General features: G+C 47.5%; 1 protein-coding gene across 1 annotated transcript in view; it reads right to left on the bottom strand.

Moving 5' to 3' along the window:
• The window catches only part of LOC139023512 (RNA-binding protein Nova-1-like), a gene marked incomplete at its 3' end in the record, with an annotated part of 54,191 nt that overhangs the window by 19,557 nt on the left and 11,948 nt on the right, over positions 1 to 22,686 (bottom strand). The gene's annotated exons all lie outside the window — the stretch shown is intronic.

Here is a 22,686-nt window from a genome sequence, read left to right as displayed (position 1 = left end):
TAATGCCGATAAAAAATAGATATCTCAGACACCCAAAGTGTGTTGTTCTCATAGGTAAACAGAATGCATACTCTCAAGTATCCTTATGGTCACATTATGGTGTTATACTATTTACAGATTACAGGTTAACTCTGAGTCACACCACAACAGTTGAATAGATCAAAAACCCTCGTCTCCAAGGGAAGAACTCACTGTCATTTAGAAAGTGCTGACCACAAGCTAATACCAGCCTAGCAGAGAGAGATTGATTGATTTATTGATTGACAGGGCACTGAACCCATAGAAATGACCATGGCCGCCTCAATAACCAATTAAATTGGTTTTAATGGCTTAACGACCCGGCCCAGCTCCAGGGACAAAGGACGCAGAGCTATCTGTCTCAGCAGACAGGGGGACAGTGTAGCAGAAGACTCTGCCTGCCTGCCTGTCTGCCTGCCTGTCTGTTCTGACTAGGTTTTGGAACATGAACTCTAACCCGTGGAAGGGGTTACAGATGTTTCCTGGCTTTATGACCATCAGAGTGAGAGAGACAGAGAAAGAAAGAGATTGTGTGAGAGAGAGTCAACGGGGACGACTGAGAGAGGGGGGAGAATATAAAAACAGGCTTCAGCCTTCCTCCGTGACTCGTATTTTCCTGTCCGCCCATCGCGGCTCACTTGATTGCACTTTTGAAACAGATGGGGCCCCTGAGAGTCGGGGGCTCATTGTCTATAGGCTGGGAGCCAGAGCCCTACTCACCAGGGACAGGGGACTCCAGGGACCCTATGCAGTGTGTTTATGTGTGTTTTGTTATAGAGAATGGGGTTTGGTTCAGTCCAGACCCATGATTATTCCTCATAGTCACCCAGGCAACCGGTAGGTTGCCCCGAAAATATTGCAGGGCAGCTGTTGCCTGTTGGGTGACGTAATGTGTTATTATTTAAAAAGGAGAGGTTGCATGTGAGGCGACTACACTGAATGTGGACGTTGCATGTGCTTATGCAATCATGAACAGTAAGGGAGGAGGCGGTGGGGGTCAAGGAAACTTGGCAAATGGTTTCTGTCAAAAATCACTTTATGTCGTTTGAATGTGCTCATGTCAGGAGAGAGAGAGAGAGAGAGAGAGAGAGAGAGAGAGAGAGACGAGAGGGATATCGAGAGAGAGAGAGAGGAGGAGACGAGAGAGAGGAGAGAGAGACTGCAACCAACTGAGTCTGAGGGCCAGGTTGGGCCGGAGTACAGCCAAGGAAACGCATTTGGGTCATTTAGGAAACCATATGAAAACTGAGTGTTGGTGTGGACAACGGGCCTGCAGCTTTCTAGAGGAATAACGTACCTGTAACAGCAAATCAGCAAACATGATTCACAGCCTCCTTCTGCTCAGCTTTGCAACGATCGAGTGCACCAGAGGAAGTATAAGAAAGTCTCAAAAGAATAACAAAAGGACTTGGAAGAAACAGTGACTTCCTCTATAGTGATGTCACTCTTTTGAGTGGGTCCAGGGCTTTCTCCCCCCTGTCCACCCAGCCAACCCCCCTTTTCCTCAGTTCGACTTCAGCCAGCAAGAATGGCGTTGTCATGGTTACGGGGCCCATGCCGTGCAAACAGCTGAAAGATGCCGTGTCTGCTCTCTCCGCTGGTCTGCCCTTCATCTCCCCTCACACTCTCTCCTTCACCCTCCCAAGGCCCTCTATCACACCCCTCTGAGACCTTCCAGCTAGTGGAGAGTACACAGAAGAGAGGGGGGGAGAGAGAAAGAAAGAGAAGTAAAAAGAGAGAGAGAGAAGATAGGGAGGGAGAGAGAGAGAGAGAGGAGGGGGGGAGAGAGAGAGGGGGGGGTGGCGGGAAAGGAGGGGTGTTACCCAGAGAAAAATCAATTTTGACTCTTGGAAGTTGTTATTTCTATGGACAGTCACACTGTCTTCCATTTCCATTTCAAACGGGTCTAACTGCATGTTAACATGGCCACAGAGCCAGAGTAGGGAGATGTGTCAAACCTTGTTTGGCTGTGTACCAGGCTGCATTAGCGAGGAGCAATGTGTTTACTATGGATATGATTTCAAGTGACTGATACTACTAACATCCTAAAACATCTGACCCACAATACACAAAGACACAAGGACAAGCGCACACACACATGCACACACAAGCTGCTAGCCTATCCATGCGGAGAAAACTCACACGTCCAAAAGCATACCCACAGAGGTCTATATATACAGCCATAATCACCAAACATTCACTCTGCTTAATACACACATACCAGCCTGCAAACACACAGAGCAAGAAAGGAATCACACACACCACACACACACTGACACACACATAGCTAGAAAAGATGCTCTCTCCCAGCTAAACCGTGCACATTGGAAACACACAGAAACACAGTTACAAATACACATTTCAGCAGCTCATTTGTGGTCTCAGGGCTTGTGTGGTAACTGGACCTCGTGTGAATTCTTGGTCAGCCCAGATCAGTCTAACGGTGACTGATTGCCATCCGCATTGGGCTCGGATGGAGGGAGGAGGAGATGAGAGGAGAGGAGGAGGGGGCGCTGGAGCGCTCTGAAACCCTGTCTCGTCAACCCCTGGGCCGGGCTGTACTGCACAAACGGCCTAATTATGATACACCCACACTCCCCGTCTCACACACACACACACACACACACACACACACACACACACACACACACACACACACACACACAACCCCCACTATGAATAATGAAGCAGCTACTCTTGGCTCGTGGGTGATGGAGAGGAGCGAGAGGAGGAGGGAGGGAGGAATCGAGGGGGGGGGGGGGGGTGGGAGGAATGAGGTTAGGGGGGAGAGAGGAGAAGAGAGGCTCTTGGCTGAAGGAGCAGGCAGCATGCTGCCTTCCCTCACTGAACATCCCCAGCCCTCACTCTCCTCAACCCCTCACCACAGCTAGGTTACAGAGGTGTCCCTCAAATCTCCTCTACCACAGATCACACTTGAGAGGTGTACGGGGACCCTGCTGTACTGCCATGTCATCTGAGTCAGCTAAACCACTGTGCTGATTACCTCAGAATCTTTACAACCACAACAGGAGGATAGATGACAAAGTGTCTGTCCTGCTTTTCTTACTTGGATTCCCATTATGTTGGAATTGACTATTTGACCTCCCACCCTAACTATCCCTCTGTACCCTGCTAGTGTGTGTGTGTAGTGTGTGTGTGCTGTGTGTGTTGTGTGTGTGGTGTGTGTGCTGGTGTGGTGTGTGTGTGTGTGTGTGTCTGTGGTGTTGTTGTGGTGAGGAGACAGGAATGGAGGTCTGTGTTTAGACTGGCAGCAGTGGCCTGGGGTCTTAAAGTTTAGCATTAAGGTTGGCTGTGACCTTCCTGACAGTGGGCCTGGGTCCAGGGTCAACCAGAACCATGGTGGTCCTGTCAGTGGAACAAGATGGGGCCTGGTGAAGCCTTCACTCTGGGGATGGGTGGGCAGCTGAAGGCGTGGATAAACGCCTAAGCCTCTACCCTCCCACCCCAATGCTCTCTGTCCACAACTCTTTTGAGCACCCGTAAGAAACATCTCCCTTTGATGGTGTTGGGTATCGCCCAACTGCAGGCGAGGCCTGGTTACCGCCACACCTGTCCCCGCTCACCTGCGTCCGTCAAAGTTGTCTAAACATCCCCTGTCTGGTCTGGAGGATGGCCACGACTGTGTCAGCTGGCATCAACCACCCCACCCTGCCCCCACCCAATCTCTAAACCCTAATCCCCCCCAAATCCATCTCTGTACCCGTTTGTCCCTCTGACTGTCTCCTGCCCCTGTATGTCAGCTGCTCCCTCCCCCCCACGTTACCACACTCCCATGCCACCCTCTTCCTCTTCCTCTATTCCTCCACCCGGTCGTGTGGCTCCTCTGCCGAGCTGTAGGGTTTATGTGGGATGGTTGCTAACTTTACCACCGTTTTCACGACTTTATAGACTGCTCTAATCCTGCCGCCGCTCCTCTCCCCTTATCGCCCTGCTAGCACCTCCCCATCCCTCTAAATGTAACCCACACTGCCACACATACTGCCACACACATGCACGCACTCACACAGAAACACACCCCTGGAAGACTGCATGCCCTCTCCCCATGCCAACAACATCTCTTCTCCAGCTTTCTCCTCCAGCTCTTCTTTCCCCAGCTCTTCTTCACCACCACACCTTCTCTACCTCTTCTATCTCAGCTCTTCTTCTCCACCTCTTCTTTTCCAGCTTTTTCTCCAGCTCTTCTTTCCCACCACACCTTCTCTACCTCTTCTTCTTCCCATACCTTCCTCCACCATACCTTCTCCACCTCTTCTTCTCCAGCCTTTCTTCTCCACCTCTTCTTCTCCAGCTCTTCTTCTCAGCTCCTCATTCCCCACACACTGTCTCCACCTCTTCTTCTCCACTCTTCCAGCTCTTCTTGCCAGCCTTTTTCTCCCACCTCTTCTTCTCCAAGCACTTCTTCTCCACCCACCTTCTCCACATCTTCTACTACTTCCCCAGCCTCACACTTCTTCCCCAGCCCCTCTCTTCTTCTCCAGCACTTCTCTTCTTCCCAAGCTTCTTTCTCCAACTCTTCTTCCCCAGCACTCTTCTTCTCCAACTCTTTTCTCCAGCACTTTTCTCCCCAGCTCTTCTTCTCCAACTCTTCTTCCCCAGCTCTTCTTCTCCAACTCTTCTTCTCCAACTCTTCTTCTCCAGCATTTCTTCCCCAGCTCTTCTTCAACTCTTCTTCTCCAGCTCTTCTTCCCCAGCTCTTTTTCTCCACCTTTTCTTCTCCACCTCTTCTTCTCCACCTTTTCTTCTCCAGCACTTCTTCTCCAGCCCTTCTTCTCCACCACACCTTCTCCAGCCATGATGATGGAGTCCAGTGGGAGCCACAGATTGGAAACAGAGCTCTTTTCATTGTTTCCATGGGCACGTGTTGTTAGTAGTGTTGTTCCTTCTAAACTGTACTAATCTGCAGCACAACGTTTACTCAACCTTTTCCATGGAGACGGGGATGCTTGCCATTTTACATCATACACAATCTGTTCCTCATTTTATACAGCTGCAAACTGCAATGAGGCAATGGAGCCTGTGAACGGGCCTCAGCCAAATAACAGAGGCTGTGCAGTCTGCACTCAGCCCTACATGGGCTGCTATCTGAAATGCACAATCACATGGAAAAAAATGCATAAAACACAAGTTTGCCGATGTATGCACATTCTTTTCACAAGCGTGTTTATTCTACACCATGTAAACACTATGACACAAAACTCATCTATATGAATTAAGATGGCGCTGAAGAGTATGGCTGACGTTTTAGTTGTTTGAAACTTATTTTGTACATAATGTTGCTCTACCGTCTCTTATGACCGAAAATAACTTCTGGAGATCAGAACAGCAATTACTCACCATGAACTGGAAGAAGCTTTTTCCTTTAACGAGTCCGACGAGAAGGATATACTGCTCTCCCGGAAACAGGCCCAGTTCCCCGCCATTTGCGTGAAGAAAATATGGAGGAAAAGTGGATGCAGATCGGGCTGCCTTCTGAGAATCTGTAGGCGAGCAAGTAAACTCCCACTGCCTTCCGTTCTACTTGCTAACATACAATCATTGGAAAATAAAATTGATGACCTACGATTACGATTATCCTACCAACGGGACATTAAGAACTGTAATATCTTATGTTTCACAGAGTCATGGCTGAACGACGACACGGATAATATAGAGCTGGTGGGATTTTCCATGCATCGGCAGAACAGAGACGCTACGTCTGGTAAGACGAGGGGTGGGGGTGTGTGTCTTTTTGTCAATAAGAGCTGGTGCGTGATGTCTAATATTAAATAAGTCTCGAGGTATTCCTCGCCTGAGGTAGAGTACCTTATGATAAGCTGTAGACCACACTATCTACCAAGAGAGTTCTCATCTATATTATTCGTAGCCGTCTATTTTCCACCACAGACCGATGCTGGCACTAAGACTGCACTCAACCAACTCTATAAGGCCATAAGCAAACAAGAAAATGCTCATCCAGAATCGGCACTCTTAGTGGCCGGGGACTTTGATGCAGGCAAACTTAAATCAGTTTTACCAACCAAATTTGTACCAGTATGTCACGTGTGCAACCAGAGGCAAAAACACTCTGGACTACCTTTATTCCACACACAGAGATGCATTCAAAGTTTTCCCTGCGCTCCATTTGGAAAATCTGACCATAATTCTATCCTCCTGATTCCTGCTTACAAGCAAAAACTAAAGCAGGAAGCACTAATGACTCGCTCAATACGGAAGTGGTCAGATGACATGGATGCTATGCTACAGGACTGTTTTGCTAGCACAGACTGGAATATGTTCCGGGATTCATCCAATGGCATTGTGGAGTATACCACCTCAGTCATCGGCTTCATCAATAAGTGCATCGACAACACCGTCCCCACAGTGACCGTACGTACATATCCCAACCAGAAGCCATGGATTACAGGCAACATCCGCATTGAGCTAAAGGCTAGAGCTGACGCTTTCAAGGAGCGGGACACTAATCTGGACACTTATAAGAACTCCCGCTATGCCCTCAGACGAACCATCAAACAAGCAAAGCATCAATACAGGATTAAGACTGAATCCTACTACACCGGCTCTGACGCTCGTCGGATGTGGCAGGGATTGAAAACTATTACGGACTACAAAGGGAAACCCAGACGCGAGCTGCCCAGTGATGCGAGCCTACCAGACGAGCTAAATGCCTTTCATGCTCACTTCGAGGCAAGCAACACTGAAGCATGCACAAGAGCACCAGCTGTTCTGGATGACTGTGTGATAATGCTCTCGGTAGCCGATGTGAGCAAGACCTTTAAACAGGTCAACATTCACAAAGCCGCAAAGCCAGTTTACCAGGACATGTACTCAAAGCATGCGCGGACCAACTGGCAAGTGTCTTCACTGACATTTTCAACCTCTCCCCTAACTGAGTCTGTAATACCTCCATGTTCCAAGCAGACCACCATAGTCCCTGTGCCCAAGGAAGTGAAGATAACCTGCCTAAATGATTAACGCCCCGTAGCACTCACGTCGGTAGCCATGAAGTGCTTTGAAAGGCTGGTCATGGCTCATATCAATAGCATCCTCCCGGATACCCTAGACGCACTCCAATTCGCATACTGCCCCAACAGATCCACAGATGACGCAATCTCAATCTCACTCCACACTGCCCTTTCCAACCTGGACAATAGGAACACCTATGTGAGAATGCTGTTCATTGACTACAGCTCAGTGTTCAACACCATAGTGCCCACGAAGCTCATCACTAAGCTAAGGACCCTGGGACTAAACACCTCCCTCTGCAACTGGATCCTAGACTTCCTGACGGGCCGCCTCCAGGTGGAAATGGTAGGCAACAACCCGTCTGCCACGCTGATCCTCAACACTGGGGCCGCTCAGGGCTGTGTACTTAGTCCCCTCCTGTACTCCATGTTCACCCACGACTGTGTGGTCAAACACGACTCCAACACTATCATTACAGTGCCTTGCAAAAGTATTCATCCCCTTGGCGTTTTTCCTATTTTGTTGCATTACAACCTGTAATATAAATAGATTTTTATTTGGATTTCATGTAATGGACATACACAAAATAGTCCAAATTTGTGAAATTAAATGAAAAAATTGACTTGTTTCAAAAATTCTACAAAATAAAAATGGAAAAGTGGTGCGTGCATATGTATTCACCCTCTTTGCTATGAAGCCCCTAAATAAGATCTGGTGCAACCAATTACCTTCAGAAGTCACATAATTAGTTATATAAAGTCGACCTGTGTGCAATCTAAGTGTCACATGATCTGTCACATGATCTCAGTATATATACATCTGTTCTGAAAGGCCCCAGAGTCTGCAACACCACTAAGCAAGGGGCACCACCAAGCAAGCAGCACCAGGAAGACCAAAGACCTCTCCAAACAGGTCAGGGACAAAGTTGTGGAGAAGTACAGATCAGGGTTGGGTTAAAAAATATATATATCAGAAACTTTGAACATCCCACAAAGCACCATTAAATCCATTATTAAAAATGGAAAGAATTTGGCACCACAACAAATCACAACAAGAGACGACCACCCACCAAAACTCACAGACCAGGCTAGGAGGGAATTAATCAGAGGCAACAAAGAGACCACATAAAGAAAAAATAAAAGCAAACACATTTGGTGTTCACCAAAAGGCATGTGGGAGACGCTCCAAACATATGGAAGAAGGTACTCTGGTCAGATGAGACTAAAATTGAGCTTTTTGGCCATCAAGGAAAACGCTATGTCTGGTGCAAACCCAACACTTCTCATTACCCCAAGAACAACATCCCCACAGTGAAGCATGGTGGTGGCAGCATCATGCTGTGGGATGTTTTTCATCGGCAGGGACTGGGAAACTGGTCAGAATTTAAGGAATGATGGATGGCGCTAAATACAGGGAAATTCTTGAGGGAAACCTGTTTCAGTCTTCCAGAGATTTAAGACTGGGCGGAGGTTCACCTTCCAGCAGGACAATGACGCTAAGCATACTGCTAAAGCAACACTTGAGTGGTTTAAGGGAAAACATTTAAATGTCTTAGAATGGCATCGTCAAAGCCTAGACCTCAATCCAATTGAGAATCTGTGGTATGACTTAAAGATTGCTGTACACCAGCGGAACCCATCCAGCTTGAAGGAGCTGGAGCAGTTTTGCCTTGAGGAATGGGCAAATATCCTAGTGGCTAGATGTGCCAAGCTTACGGAGACATACCCCAAGATACTTGCAGTTGTAATTGCTGCAAAAGGTGGCTCTACAAAGTATTGACTTTGGGATGGGTGAATAGTTATACACGCTCAAATTTTCTGTTTTTTGTCTTATTTCTTGCTTGTATCACAAGAAAAAATATTTAGCATCTTCAAACTGGTATGCATGTTGTGTAAATCAAATGACACAAACCCCCCAAAAATCTATTTTAATTCCAGGTTGTAAGGCAACAAAATAGAAAAAATGCCAAGGGGGGTGAATACTTTTGCAAGCCACTGTAAGTTTGCTGATGACACAACAGTGATAGGCCTGATCACCGACAACGACGAGACAGCCTATAGGGGGGAGGTCAGAGAACTGGCCGTGTGGTGCCAGGACAACAACCTCTCCCTCAATGTGAGCAAGACAAAGGAGCTGATCGTGGACTACAGGAAAAGGCGGGCCGAACAGGCCCCCATCAACATCAACAGGGCTGTAGTGGAGCGGGTCGAGAGTTTCAAGTTCCTTGGTGTCCACATCACCAACGAACTATCATGGTTCAAACACACAAATACAGTCGTGAAGAGGGCACTGCAAAACCTTTCCCCTTCAGGAGACTGAAAAGATTTGGCATGGGTCCCCAGATCCTCAAAAAGTTGTACAGCTGCACTATTGAGAGCATCCTGACTGGTTGCATTACCGCCTGGTATGGCAACCGCTCGGCATCTGACCGTAAGGCGCTACAGAGGGTAGTGCGTACCCCCAGTACATCACTGGAGCCAAGCTTCCTGCCATCCAGGACCTATATAATAGGCGGTGTCAGAGGAAAGCCCATAAAATTGTCAAGTCATAGACTTGACCCAAGTCATAGACTGTTTTCTCTGCTACCGCACGGCAAGCGGTACTGGAGAGCCAAGTCGAGGACCAAAAGGCTCCTTAACAGCTTCTACCCCCAAGCTATAAGACTGCTAAACAATTAATCCAACGGCCACTGGACTATTACATTGACCCCCCCCCCCCCCCCATTTGTTTTGTACACTGCTGTTACTCGCTGTTTATTATCTATGCATAGTCACTTCACCCCTAACTACATGTACAAATTACCTCAACTAACCTGTCCCCCTGCACACTGACTCGGTACCGGTACCCCCTGTATATAGCCTCATTATTGTTATGTCATTGTGTTACTTTTAATTTATTTTTTATAAAAAAAAAAAAAACTTTTGTTTATTTGGTAAATACTTTCTTAAACTCTTCTTGAACTGCACTGTTGGTTAAGGGATTGTAAGTAAGCATTTTACGGTAAGGTCTGCAGTTGTTGTATTTGGCGCATGTGACAAATAAAGTTTGACTTGATTTGAATGCACTCTCGCTCTCTCCTAAACACACAGACTGTCACACTCACTGGAGTGTCAAATAGACAGCTACGTGTCAGTCAATATGTTGTGAAATAGTTAAACAACCTCATGGTACAGGACTGCATGTGTTAGAAACCATGGAAAGAATTCTCAAGTGGAGAACACTAGTAAAGATTCTACAGCTGAATACTGTATGTGGATCTGTGGATCAGACATGTTTCCTTTCAAATGTGGTTCAGCATGAGAATGCCAAAGGCTTGAGTTTACGGTTCAAGGAGAGTCGTAGGGGCTTTTCCCAGGAACTGTGGGGGTTTGTCAGGGTTAAAATGCTGCCTTCCTACCTCTCTCCCCCCTTTCTCTCTCTTTGCCTGTTGGCAGACGGACAGACAATCCCCTGTCCCCTCACATCCCGGGTAGAGGTGTAAGGCGCTACAGCGCGCGGCTTCAGAAAGAGCCTCTGAAAAGCAGCCCTCTCCTCTCGCACCTGCCAGGAAGAGGAGGGGTAGGGGGGCTGAAGGCTGGGTTTGCACGTGCGGCCCATGGGCGACCCAGGCCTGAGCTACCTCTCGTAGGTCTCTCTGTGTTTAGACTATGGGCATAATCGGCAGGACTATAATTATGCAGAGGAGAGCGTCTGACTCAACTAACAAAATGCATAGGACACCATTCCTACTTCGTTCATTCCCCTTCTCTCTCCTTTCAACTCTACCTCTTTCTACGGATCTCTTTCACTCTCTTTCTCTCTCTCTCTCTCTCTCTCTCTCTCTCTGCCTGATTTATGGGAGCAGTATCCCCTTTCAGTCTGTCTTTTTTGGGGGGGTGTTTGTGTGGTTCCAACAGCGGGGTGAGAAAATAGCAATTAGCTATCAGCAAAACAACAATTAGCAATGTCTTTAGTGACTAACGGGAACAAGGTTCACCCGTCTTACTAATGCGGTGGAGCTGAGGCTGCTGCTCTAGGAGTGACATGAAAAACTCACTGACGGTAAAGCATCCTCATCCATCCATGATGTCATTATCATTCATCAAAACCATATGGCGTTGGATGGCTATAATTTCAAACTTCCCCCAAAGAATGATGTGTTTCATAAACAGCCTCACCAATTCATGCACTGCAAACATTAGGTTTATTTACTGTTTCCATATATCTCCCCCAACATCGTAAATCATCATATAGTGTATTTTGGTTAGAGTTGATAAAACAGTCTAAAATGATCATCTAGAGTTGTGTCATGCAAGAGAAGAACAGACCCCAGAATGTAGATCGCACCATCATCAGAAGCAGGTCAAAGGTTATAAAACCGATCAAGCTTCATCACAAGCCCTCTCGGACTCCAGCAGCCATGTGAACAATGGTTCCGGTGCTGTCATGACGTGGCTGGACACCAACCTGTACTGACCCAGCCAACACACCCACACCCCTGCCCCGTTGCCCCCTAACGAGACCCCTCTGTAGGGTCACAGTATAATTAGCGCTCCCCGATCTGCCGCAATTTTAAAGCGAGCAGTGCAAGAATTGTGTGTTGGAAGGGGCGTGTTCCAAAACTAATGGCTTTTGGGGAACGACCAACCGGAGGGGAAATAATCACAGAGAGGGAAGAGATATAGGTGTTGGGCCGGGGCGGACCCCGTGGGTGTGATGGGGGGGCTTTCCACTGGAGATCTAGAGATAAGGAGGGACATGGGGCGGGAGCTAGAGGCAGCTGGGAACTCGTCTTTTTCAGGGATGGAGATGGTGGGTATGGGGCAATAGGAAAGGGGCACAGGGGCGGTAGCTTTGTCCCCATGTAGAGAAGCTTAAGAAGTGTGTAGGAAAAACTACCAGGTGAGCCTGGACCGAAAGTGGAAACACCTACCGACGCGGGGCCAATCTCTTTTTCAATGAACCTCTTATGTGCCTGACACGCGCCACCGAATTTCCATTTTAAAGAGGGAAGAATGCAACTCCCACCCCCAAAAAGCAGGTCGCTCCATATGTCAGGCAGTAAATAGTGGCAGCACGTGCTTTAAATGACCTTCCGAGTCAAGTTTTCCCTTTTCCCCTGAGACGTAATGCGGTTATATTCACTCCTTTTTCAAATCAAATCAATCTAAATCAAATCCAAATTTTATTAGTCACCATACACGACACATGTGTTAGGATGCAGATGTTAATGCGAGTGTAGCGAAATGCTTGTGCTCTATGCTTCTAGTCCGACAATGCCAGTAATAACCAACAGTAATCTAACCTAACAATCTCCACGCCTACTACCTTACACCCACACACAAAGTCTGTGAAGGGATAAAGAATATGTACACAACCGATATATGGCGATGAGTGGTGGGTACCAGAACGGCATGGCAGATGCAGTAGATGGTATAGAGTACGGTTATTATACATATGAGGATGAATACTGTAGGGTTGAACATAAAGTGGCATAGTTTAAAGTGGCTAGCAGGTGGTACACTGTATTGCATAAAGATACTGGCAAGATGCGTAGTATGATACTAGAGATACAGTAGTATACAATGATGATGGGTATGCATAGTAGGGTCATGTTAAACATTGTATTAAGTGGCACATTGCTTAAAGTGGCTAGTGGTACATTTTTACATAATTTCCATCAATCCCACTTTTTTAAAGTGGCTGGAGTGAGTCAGTATGTTGGCAGCGGCCCTACTAAATGTTAGTGGTGCGTTTTAACAGTCTGATGGCCTTGAGATAGAAGCTGTTTTTTCAGTCTCTCGGTCCCTGCTTTGATGCACCTGTACTGACCTCGCCTTCTGGATGATAGGCGGGGTGTACGTGAACAGGCAGTGGCTTGGGTGGTTGTTGTCTTGATGATCTTTATGGCCTTCCTGTGACATCAGGTGGTGTGATAGGTGTCCTGGAGGGCAGGTAGTTGCCCTGGTGATGCGTTCTGCAGACCTCACTACCCTCTGGAGAGCCTTACGGTTGTGGGCGGAGCAGTTGCCGTACCAGGCGGTGATACAGCCCGACAGGATGCTCTCGATTGTCATCTGTAGAAGTTTGTGAGTGCTTTTGGTGACAAGCCGAATTTCTTCAGCCTCCTGAGGTTGAAGAGGCGCTGCTGCGCTTCTTCACAACGCTGTCTGTGTGGGTGGACAATTCAGTGTCCGTGATGTGTACACCGAGGAACTTAAACTTCCACCTTCTCCACTACTGAACCCGTCGATGGGATAGGGGGTGCGTCCCTCTGCTGTTTCCTGAAGTCCACAATCATCTCCTTTGTTGTTGACGTTGAGTATTGAAGGTTATTTTCCTGACCACCACACTCGGAGGGCCTCACCTCCTCCCTGTAGGCCGTCTCGTCGTTGTTGGTGATCAAGCCTACCCTGTAGTGTCATCCGCCAAACTTGATGATCGATTTGAGCCAGTGCATCAGCACGACGCGGAACGTCACGTGGCCCCGCAGTGTTGAGCTGCAAGCGGGTGAAAGATGTACGAATAACCCTCAAACACTGGGGCGGTGGCGGCCGCTCAGGTCCAAGTGCCAGAGTACCAGCGCAGTCTCCAGCATCATGCACAGGGCGGGTGGGGTCGAGACCCAGGGTCTCGAGCTTGATGACGAGTTTGGAGGGTACTATGGTGGTGTTAAATGCTGAGCTGTAATCGAGTGAACAGCATTCTCACATGGGTATTCCTCTTGTCCAGATGGGTTAGGGCAGTGTGCAGTGTGGTTGCCGATTTGCGTCGTTCTGTGGACCTATTGGGTCGGTAAGCAAATTGGAGTGGGTCTAGGGTGTCCGGTAGGGTGTGAGGTGATATGGTCCTTGACTAGTCTCTCAAAGCACTTCATGATGACGGAAGTGAGTGCTACGGGGCGATAGTCGTTTAGCTCAGTTACCTTTAGCTTTCTTGGAACAGGAACAATGGTGGCCCTCTTGAAGCATTGTGGAACAGCAGACTGGGATAAGATTGATTGAATATGTCCGTACACAACCCAGCCAGCTGGTCTGCGCATGCTCTGAGGACGCGGCTGGGATGCCGTCTGGGCCTGCAGCCTTGCGAGGGTTAACACGTTTAAATGTTTTACTCACCTCGGCTGCAGTGAAGGAGAGGCCCGCAGGTTTTGGTAGGGGGCCTGTGTCAGTGGCACTGTGTTGTCCTCAAAGCGGGCAAAAAAGTTGTTTAGCCTGTCTGGGAGCAAGACATCCTGGTCCTCGGACGGGGCTGGTTTTCTTTTTGTAATCCGTGATTGACTGTGACCCTGCCACATACCTCTTGTGTCTGAGCTGTGAATTTCGACTCGATTTTGTCTCTGTACTGAGACTTAGCCTGTTTGATTGCCTTGCGGAGAGAATAGCTACATGTTTGTATTCGGTCATGCTTCCGGTCACCTTGCCCTGGTTAAAAGCAGTGGTTCGCGCTTTCAGTTTCACGCGAATGCTGCCGTCAATCCACGGTTTCTGGTTTGGGAATGTTTTTATCGTTGCTGTGGGTACGACATCGTCAATGCACTTCCTAATGAACTCGCTCACCGAATCAGCATATTCGTCAATATTGTTGTTGGACGCGATGCGGAACATATTCCAATCCGCGTGATCGAAGCAGTCTTGAAGCGTGGATTCAGATTGGTCGGGACCAGCGTTGAACAGACCTGAGCGCGGGAGCTTGTTGTTTGAGTTTCTGTTTGTAGGCAGGAATCCACAAAATGGAGTCGTGGTCAGCTTTTCCGAAAGGGGGGCGGGGGAGGCCTTGTAAGCGTCGCGGAAATTAGTGTAGCCAATGGTCCAGTGTTTTTCCAGCCCTGGTAGCACAATCGATATGCTGATAGAATTTAGGGAGTTTGTTTTTAGATTAGCCTTGTTAAAATCCCCAGCTACGATGAATGCAGCCTCAGGGTGTGTGGTTTCCAGTTTACAAAGATCAGATAAAGTTCGTTCAGGGCCATCGATGTGTCTGCTTGGGGGGGAATGTATACGGCTGTGATTATGATTGACGAGAATTCCCTTGGTAGATAATGCGGTCGACATTTGATTGTGAGGAGTTCTAGATCAGGTGAACAGAACGACTTGATTCTTGTGTGTTATTATGATGGTCACACCACTTCTCGTTAATCATAAGGCATACCCCCCGCCCCTCTTCTTACCGGAAAGATGTTTGTTTCTGTCGGCGCGATGCATGGAGAAACCAGCTGGCTGCACCGACTCCGTTAGCGTCCCTTGAGTTAGCCATGTTTCCGTGAAGCAGAGCACGTTGCAATCCCTGATGTCTCTCTGGAATGCTACCCGTGCTCGGATTTCATCAACCTTATTGTCAAGAGACTGGACATTGGCGAGTAGTATGCTAGGGAGTGGAGCGCGATGTGCCCGTCTCCGAAGCCTGACCACGAGACCGCCACGTTTTCCCCTTTTTCGGCGTCGCCCAGGGTCGCCGGCTGGGATCAGATCCATTGTATTGTGTGGAAGGCAAAACACTGGATCCGTTTCGGGAAAGTCATATTCCTGGTAGGAACGATGGTGAGTTGACGTTAATCGTATATTCAGTAGTTCCTCCCGACTGTATGTAATGAAACCTAAGATTACCCGGGGTACCGATGTAAGAAATAACACGTAAAAAAACAAAATACTGCATATTTTCCAAGGAACGCGAAGCGAGGCTGCCATCTCTATCGGCGCCGGAAGTTGATCAAGTTCTTCAGACAGTCTCCACCCGCGGCAAGGACATTAGGAGATTTAGACCTTTGCTTCTAACCTCATTCTGCAACGAGGGATATCTCCATGGCAACCATAAACGCTAAGTGTCATTGTTGTGAGTGTGCAATCACAGGAGACTGTGTGCACGGGGCCCAATGTTGTCCAATCCAAAAAGGCATCTAAACAATACAGTTCTGTTCTCAAGGAAGTAGTTGAATAAAAGGTGTTGTGTTTTTACTTTCCATCCACAGAAACGACTGCAGCGCTGTTCGCCACCCATTGGTTCCCTGAATCTGTGTGCCCTCGATGTGAGTCGAACAACGGAGAGCTGCCGATGAGCTGCGCAGCCGCAGTCCCACTTCACTCTCCTCTCCTCCAGCAGAGACACAAGGCCAGAAGTGACAGACATCTTCCTTTTCCTGCTACACCTGCTGGGGTGGGGAGGGAAGAGGAGGGAGGGGGGGGAGGGGAGAGGGCTCTGTTGCTTGGGGAGCTGTCACTTTCATTCCGATCACCAAGGCAACCGGGTGTGCAGCGCAGTCCCACAAAACCCGCTTTGTTTTGGGAGTTGGGGTGGAGTACGAGGGGCGTGTTGTCTCCTGCTTTGTACCTCGAGAACACCGTACACACGTATACACACCCAAGCATGCATGCGCACCAGTGGAGGCTGCTGAGGGGAGGACGGCTCATAATAATGGTTGGAACGGAGCATATGGAATGGCATCAAACACATGAAACCATGTGTTTGATGTATTTGATACCATTCCACTAATTCCACACCAGCCATTACCACAAGCCCGTCCTCCCAAATGAAGGCACCACCAACCTCCTGTGATCGAACACATTCAGTCGCTCTCTGTCTCCCTCTCTCTCAGCTCTCTAATATATCACAATTCTTCCAATATCATCCCATCCGCTCAATTCAGATCACAAAGCAAGTCAATTGTGGTGGGGATTCAGACGTCTCAGTGGGTGGGGCTGAGCTTTGTGACAACATGTTTCAGGAGAGAACATGTCAAGTCCTCTCTCCTCTCCCTAACTTGACTCTGTTGTTGAAACCAGAATGTGTGTTGTCTCCTACACTGTCACTCATGGCGTGTTCCACAGTAACATTTTCCCCCCTCTTTATGTCTGAAGAGGCAAGCCTTGTTGCTTAGCCAAGCAAACCTAAATAAAGACCACTGACTTTTCTGATAAGCTCACAGAAAAGATGCAGCTGATGACAAGATGAGAAGAGATAGGCAGGCGGTTGTCTGTTATCCATCAACTATATTCTGCTGACTTTAGCAGGGTGGTACACAGCAACAACATATATTGTGATTATATCAAATCATACTCATGGCATTGACAAGACATGGAGCGTGAGTTGCATTATTTCATGAACTGCTAGGATAGTACAATGAGTTAGAAAGCCTGGATTTGTATCTCCTTAGATAATAGATTTCAGTGGAGGCTGGTGGGAGGAGCAATAGCAGGCCAGGCTCATTGTAATGACTGGAATGGAATCAGTGGAACGGAGTCAAACATGTGGTTTCCATATGTTTGATCTGTTTGATACGGTTCCATGTATTCCATTCCAGCCGTTACAATGAGCCTGTCCTCCTATAGCTCCTCCCACCAGCCTCCACTGGTAGAATTACTGTAGCTATCAAATTTATACTACACAACCAAACATGAGCTCAAGCTAGCAACCAAACAAATGCATTAAATCCAAAAACTGATACAACTGTAGTCCAGTTCTAAAGGCCTGCCTGCACACACACCGCYCACCACACACACCACACACACTACACCACACCACACACCACACCACACACACTACATCACACACCACACCACACACCACACACAGTGTGACATGACCCTCTTGAGGCAGATGGGAGACCAACTCGCTCCCCCCTTCCCCCACCCTTGAGGGGCTGAGCGGTCACAATGTCAAAGACTCTATTGTCATTAATAGTGGCCCACCACTCTCTATTGTCCCTGACAGTTTGGGGCCCATCATTGACCATTCAAACCACTGGATATGCAGTCCACTGGATATTCAAACCACTGCATATTCAATCTACTGGATATTGCTTTCCTTCATCCCTCTCTCATTCCCTTTCTCCCTCCCATTCTCTCTGTTCCCCCAATCTGTCACATACACATTCCCACCTCTAATTAACGCACACCTCTCTCCTTCCACTTTCACTTCATCCATTCATACAGCTTCTCTCTCAGAAACCTCATCCATTCATACAGCTTCTCTCTCAGAAACCTCATCCATTCATACAGCTTCTCACTCAGAAACCTCATCCATTCACACAGCTTCTCACTCAGAAACCTCATCCACTCATACAGCTTCTCACTCAGAAACCTCATCCACTCATACAGCTTCTCTCAGAAACCTCATCCATTCATACAGCTTCTCTCTCAGAAACCTCATCCACTCATACAGCTTCTCTCTCAGAAACCTTCATCCCATTCATCACAGCTTCTCTCTCAGAAACCTCATCCATTCATACAGCTTCTCTCTCAGAAACTTCATCCATTCATACAGCTTCTCTCTCAGAAACCTCATCCATTCATACAGCTACTCACTCAAAAACAAAAAACCCAGAGCCATATCTTTACTTGTGCCTTCAACCGTAGATATGAATATACCTACATCAACACCCTCCAACAAACAGGCTCTAGTGCAGATTAGTCCTATGTAGGTCTGGGCCTCTTTAGGCCAGGCAGTAGCAGTTGTTGCATAGTCCCAGAGAGGAGACAGCACAGCTGGGGCAGAGCTTTGTCATGCCAGCACAAAGGAATGATTGAGGCGGGCTATTTTCGACTCCCCTCGTACATAATCGGCCTGTAACAAAAGCCCTCGTCCCTCTCTGCCAGCCAGCCCGGCTACAGCCAATCCCAGGACAGCTCTGGTCTGTCTGCAGTGCCGGCAACCACAGAGGTGTATTCTGATTGGTTGCCAGGTCTGATGGTGTTGTGATTGGCAGGTGCCTTGTGGAGTGGGATTCACAGGGTCAGATATCCCCCATTTCGACACAGAAAATGATCCTATTCAAAGATTCTTAAAATAAATTAGATAATGACTGGATTCACTGTCCCCTGCATTCTTGTCCCGGAGAGAATATTTTAAAAATGAGCTTTAAACAAGTCTTGTTGCATGACTTAAAAAAAAAWAATAATACCTTGTTTCATGACATAAAATTTCAGCTGGAATGATGTCCCCGTTTGTTTTTTATTCAAGCACTTTCATGAAAACATTGCTCTTTTTTAACTCTAACTTAGGTGTGAGTTATCAGACTGACTGGCAGTGGTGGTGCAGGGGGAGTCTGGGGGGATATGAGTAACCGTGTGATAAAACTCACCGGGTGGAAAAAGATGACTGCCTCTCTTCCCTTAGCCTTTCTCTGCACACATAGTCACAGTTCTCATTTCCAGAAGTAAACACAGACTTAGGCCTGTTAGATCAACGGAGGTTCTGCAGTGATTGGGTTGTCGGGGGGTGTTTGATAATCAGAGTGTAGGGGGTTGATGACAATCATATTTCACCATGCAGGAAGCAGGCGGGCATGGTGTAGTACACTGCAGACCCTGCTCCCACTCCCGGCACAATTGATCTGTGGGATATATTGATGGAAGTATATTTATGGCCGATCCCAGTTTGCTCTTTTTTTATATATATCTGATTAAAAAGCTGGAGCACATGGAGCCGGCAAAGCTCCAGCACCCTAGAGACTGAAGAGATCAGGGAGAGAGAGAACAAAGGATACAAGATGAATGAGAGATCAAAACAGTGAGGAGACTTGGAAGACGAAAGAGATAGAGGTAGCTAATGAGAGAGAGAGCGAGAGAGAAAGCAAGAGAGAGAGCTCCAAAGGGTAGGAGGGAAGAAGAGAGATTGGGGTGAATGCATGTGGGTATACATGTCTGCAGGTAGCTACAATGTCCTGCACTCCACTCTGGATGTGGCTATTAGATTGATTAGCCATGCCTTTCTTGGCTGGGCGGGGTGATTGATGTGGCCAGATGCAGGCTGTAGCAGAGGTGAGTGAAGCCTCTGGGTTAGTTACACAAGTCAGCTGGGTGATGGAGTGGACCAGGAAGCATACAAAATGTCCAGCAAAGTGAATACATCACAGAAATATCTGTCGTACAGTCAATAAAGGCCATCTTGATAATCCCAGAAAATCAAAACAATAACCTGGTGAAGATAATGTGGATGATGAGGCTGATAAGTAGTAGTTTAATCATCATCATTCTAATCCTCCCTGTGCTCCTGTGTGCTCCTGTGTGTGCTGCCTGCCTGTGATGGTAGACTGCGCAGTGATCGCTCAGGCACTGACTGGCACCGAGGAATTATTCAGCCAGTCGGCCATTCGTTGGCTTGACGGTGACGTCACACATCAAGGGGACCTTCTCTGTCCCCACGGTGACGCGGGACACCCTGTCACCAGCCTGTGATCCTCTACTGCTGGCGACACTGTCACTACTGCTGCTCAACAAAGATCCTCTACATACTAGGCTGACATGCACACAGGCACTGAGTATAGCTAGATAGCATTGACCTAGCATCAGCCATGTGCTGTGGATTTTATGATGTTGTTTTAAAATGGAGATGGAGTGTATTAAAATGAGAATTGCTGCTTTTGTGGAGGCTGCTGAGGGGGAGGATGGCTCATAATAATGCCTGGAATGGAGCAACTGGAATGGCATCAAACCATGTGTTTGATGTATTAGATACCATTCCACCATTCCGCTCCAGCCATTACCACAAGCCCGTCCTCCCCAATTAAGGTGCCACCAACCTCCTGTGAGCTGTACATGTATGCCAGTGGCATAATGTTGGGAATGGTGGATATGGGAACATTTTCAATGTTTTCTAAAGGTTATCAATGACAGAAATCATTAACCGTTCATGGCACCGCTATCTCAACCCAATCAAACTGGCCTGTCTCTAGGTGTGAGTTCACAGAGATGAACTTCAAAAGACAGTCAAAATAGTGGTATCCTTCTACCATTAGCCATAAAATGCCCCATCCCATATCTAACTACTCCCCCGAACAGCATCACTTCCTGGAATAAAACTACTTCCTGGAACATGGCTGACCAGAAATGAAAAGGGAGAGGGCAGTCTAGATAATGACAACCTAACTTCATATTAATAGTGAAGGTCTTGGTTAGGCAGCACAGCACATCAAACTATACATTCATCACAATATTTCTGAAATTCAGTCAGAATCAACATCAATAATTGTATTTAGATGATATACTGAATTAAACTCAATAACTGAATTAAACCACAGACGGTAATAATGATTCATCTAGAAAATAGACCGTAAATGAAAACAAACAGGAAACTCATTTCAGCCAGACGAGTTGGATATGTAATATTGCGGCTTTTCATCTTTCAGTCAAAAAGCTTAGAGCCTAAGCGGCTTGGAAGGGAGAAATCAGTGATGTTGATAATGCTTTGGTGGGGGGGCTGGAGGGTTTGGCTAGGTATTAAATCCTGAAAACTGCAATCATGGCAGAGGATTAAGACAAAGCTTCAATATGGTGCCACGCTCCAGCGATATGGAGGGCCAGGGGAAGATCAGTGAGCGGTTGGTCGGGACAAACTAAACGTGGAGGGAGTCCACGTTTAGGAACAAACGATAAGACGGGGGGGACTGTCTCTCACTTAAAAGGAGAGTTCTTTATTCTTCCACCATCACCTTTGAACCCCATTAAACTGTCCCTGTGGTGGGTGCCCTAAGGGCATCCTAAGGGATGGGGTGTCACAGGGGCAAACAATTTGTAGGTGGTAACCTGTAGGTGGGTTCATGGGTCAAAGACATGTTAAGGCTGTGGTCTTTATGAACCATGTGTTAATAAGCATTTGTATCTCCAAAATTTGAAGCAAAATTGTCCTCATATTAAAGGGGGGAAGAGACGCCACCACCGTTCTCTTGACCTACTTACAGTCTCTGGAGACAGTAGACAGCTTCCAAAAACTGGAGAGGTGACCCAGAACAAGTAAGCTCATCACCTGGATGATAATTGGACTGGAAAACACCTAGCTATCTTCTTGTTTTCTTATGGTAGCTAAATATAAAAGTGAACGAGCATATAGCACTTGAGGCTAATTGCCATCTGAGGGACATGAAATTAGAAATGTTGATTTTCTTAATCAGTTTCTAGCATTTCTCAACTTCAATATCGCATACAGCAGAGAAAGAAAAGCCTGATCATTCCAATTGCAACTCTGGGTGCGATAGCTATGTCTTATAATATCTTTATTCACTTGTGATCCCCAAAGAAAGAGTAATGGATGACATGAGTGGCTGCAGCATCCTTTACCTTCTCTCCCTATAGCCCAGACACCTGCAGGTATGAGCAATGATGCTGTCATAAGAGATATTTTTTTTCAAATCTACATTTTTTTCCAGCTCTGTTACGAATAGAGCAGCGGGCCCTCCATTGCCGAGAAGGTCGCAGTAAAAATAGGTCGCTATTTCCAGTAACATGTCGCAGGGGCTAATTTGCAGAGGGGTGTTTTAATAAATCTTGGCTTTTAAATAATGTCTGTCTCGGGCCCAATACTGGCTGTGGCAGCAACTAATTGGTGGCAATGAAATGCTGGTGAGGCATATCCAGGATGAAATTGAAAGGAGCACGTCCTTGTGCTGTGGGACAGAGTCTAAGCAACTACACAGCCACTTCTTTGGCTTTGACTCTATTTTCCCCATCATTCCCCACGGCACCACCTTGCCCAGCCGCCTACTCGTCCCCCTGGTGGGAACCAGAGGGACATCGACAGCAGGTGGACCTTTTGATTTGTAGCCAGGAAGAGCAGGCCGGTGCCATTTGCATACCAGATGCTCTTCAGTGCAAGGGAAGGGAAACCCCCCTCCCCTACACAGTTCTCTATACCTCCCCCCGCCCCCACCTATAAGCCCCCCCCTCCCGCACTCCCCCAAGACGAAGAAAAGGGCTTTACAGCCATCCTTTATTT

Source organism: Salvelinus sp. IW2-2015, linkage group LG4p (genome assembly GCF_002910315.2).
Source record: "Salvelinus sp. IW2-2015 linkage group LG4p, ASM291031v2, whole genome shotgun sequence".
NCBI lineage: Eukaryota > Metazoa > Chordata > Actinopteri > Salmoniformes > Salmonidae > Salvelinus > Salvelinus sp. IW2-2015.
This window is presented reverse-complemented; position numbering and strand designations above follow the sequence as displayed.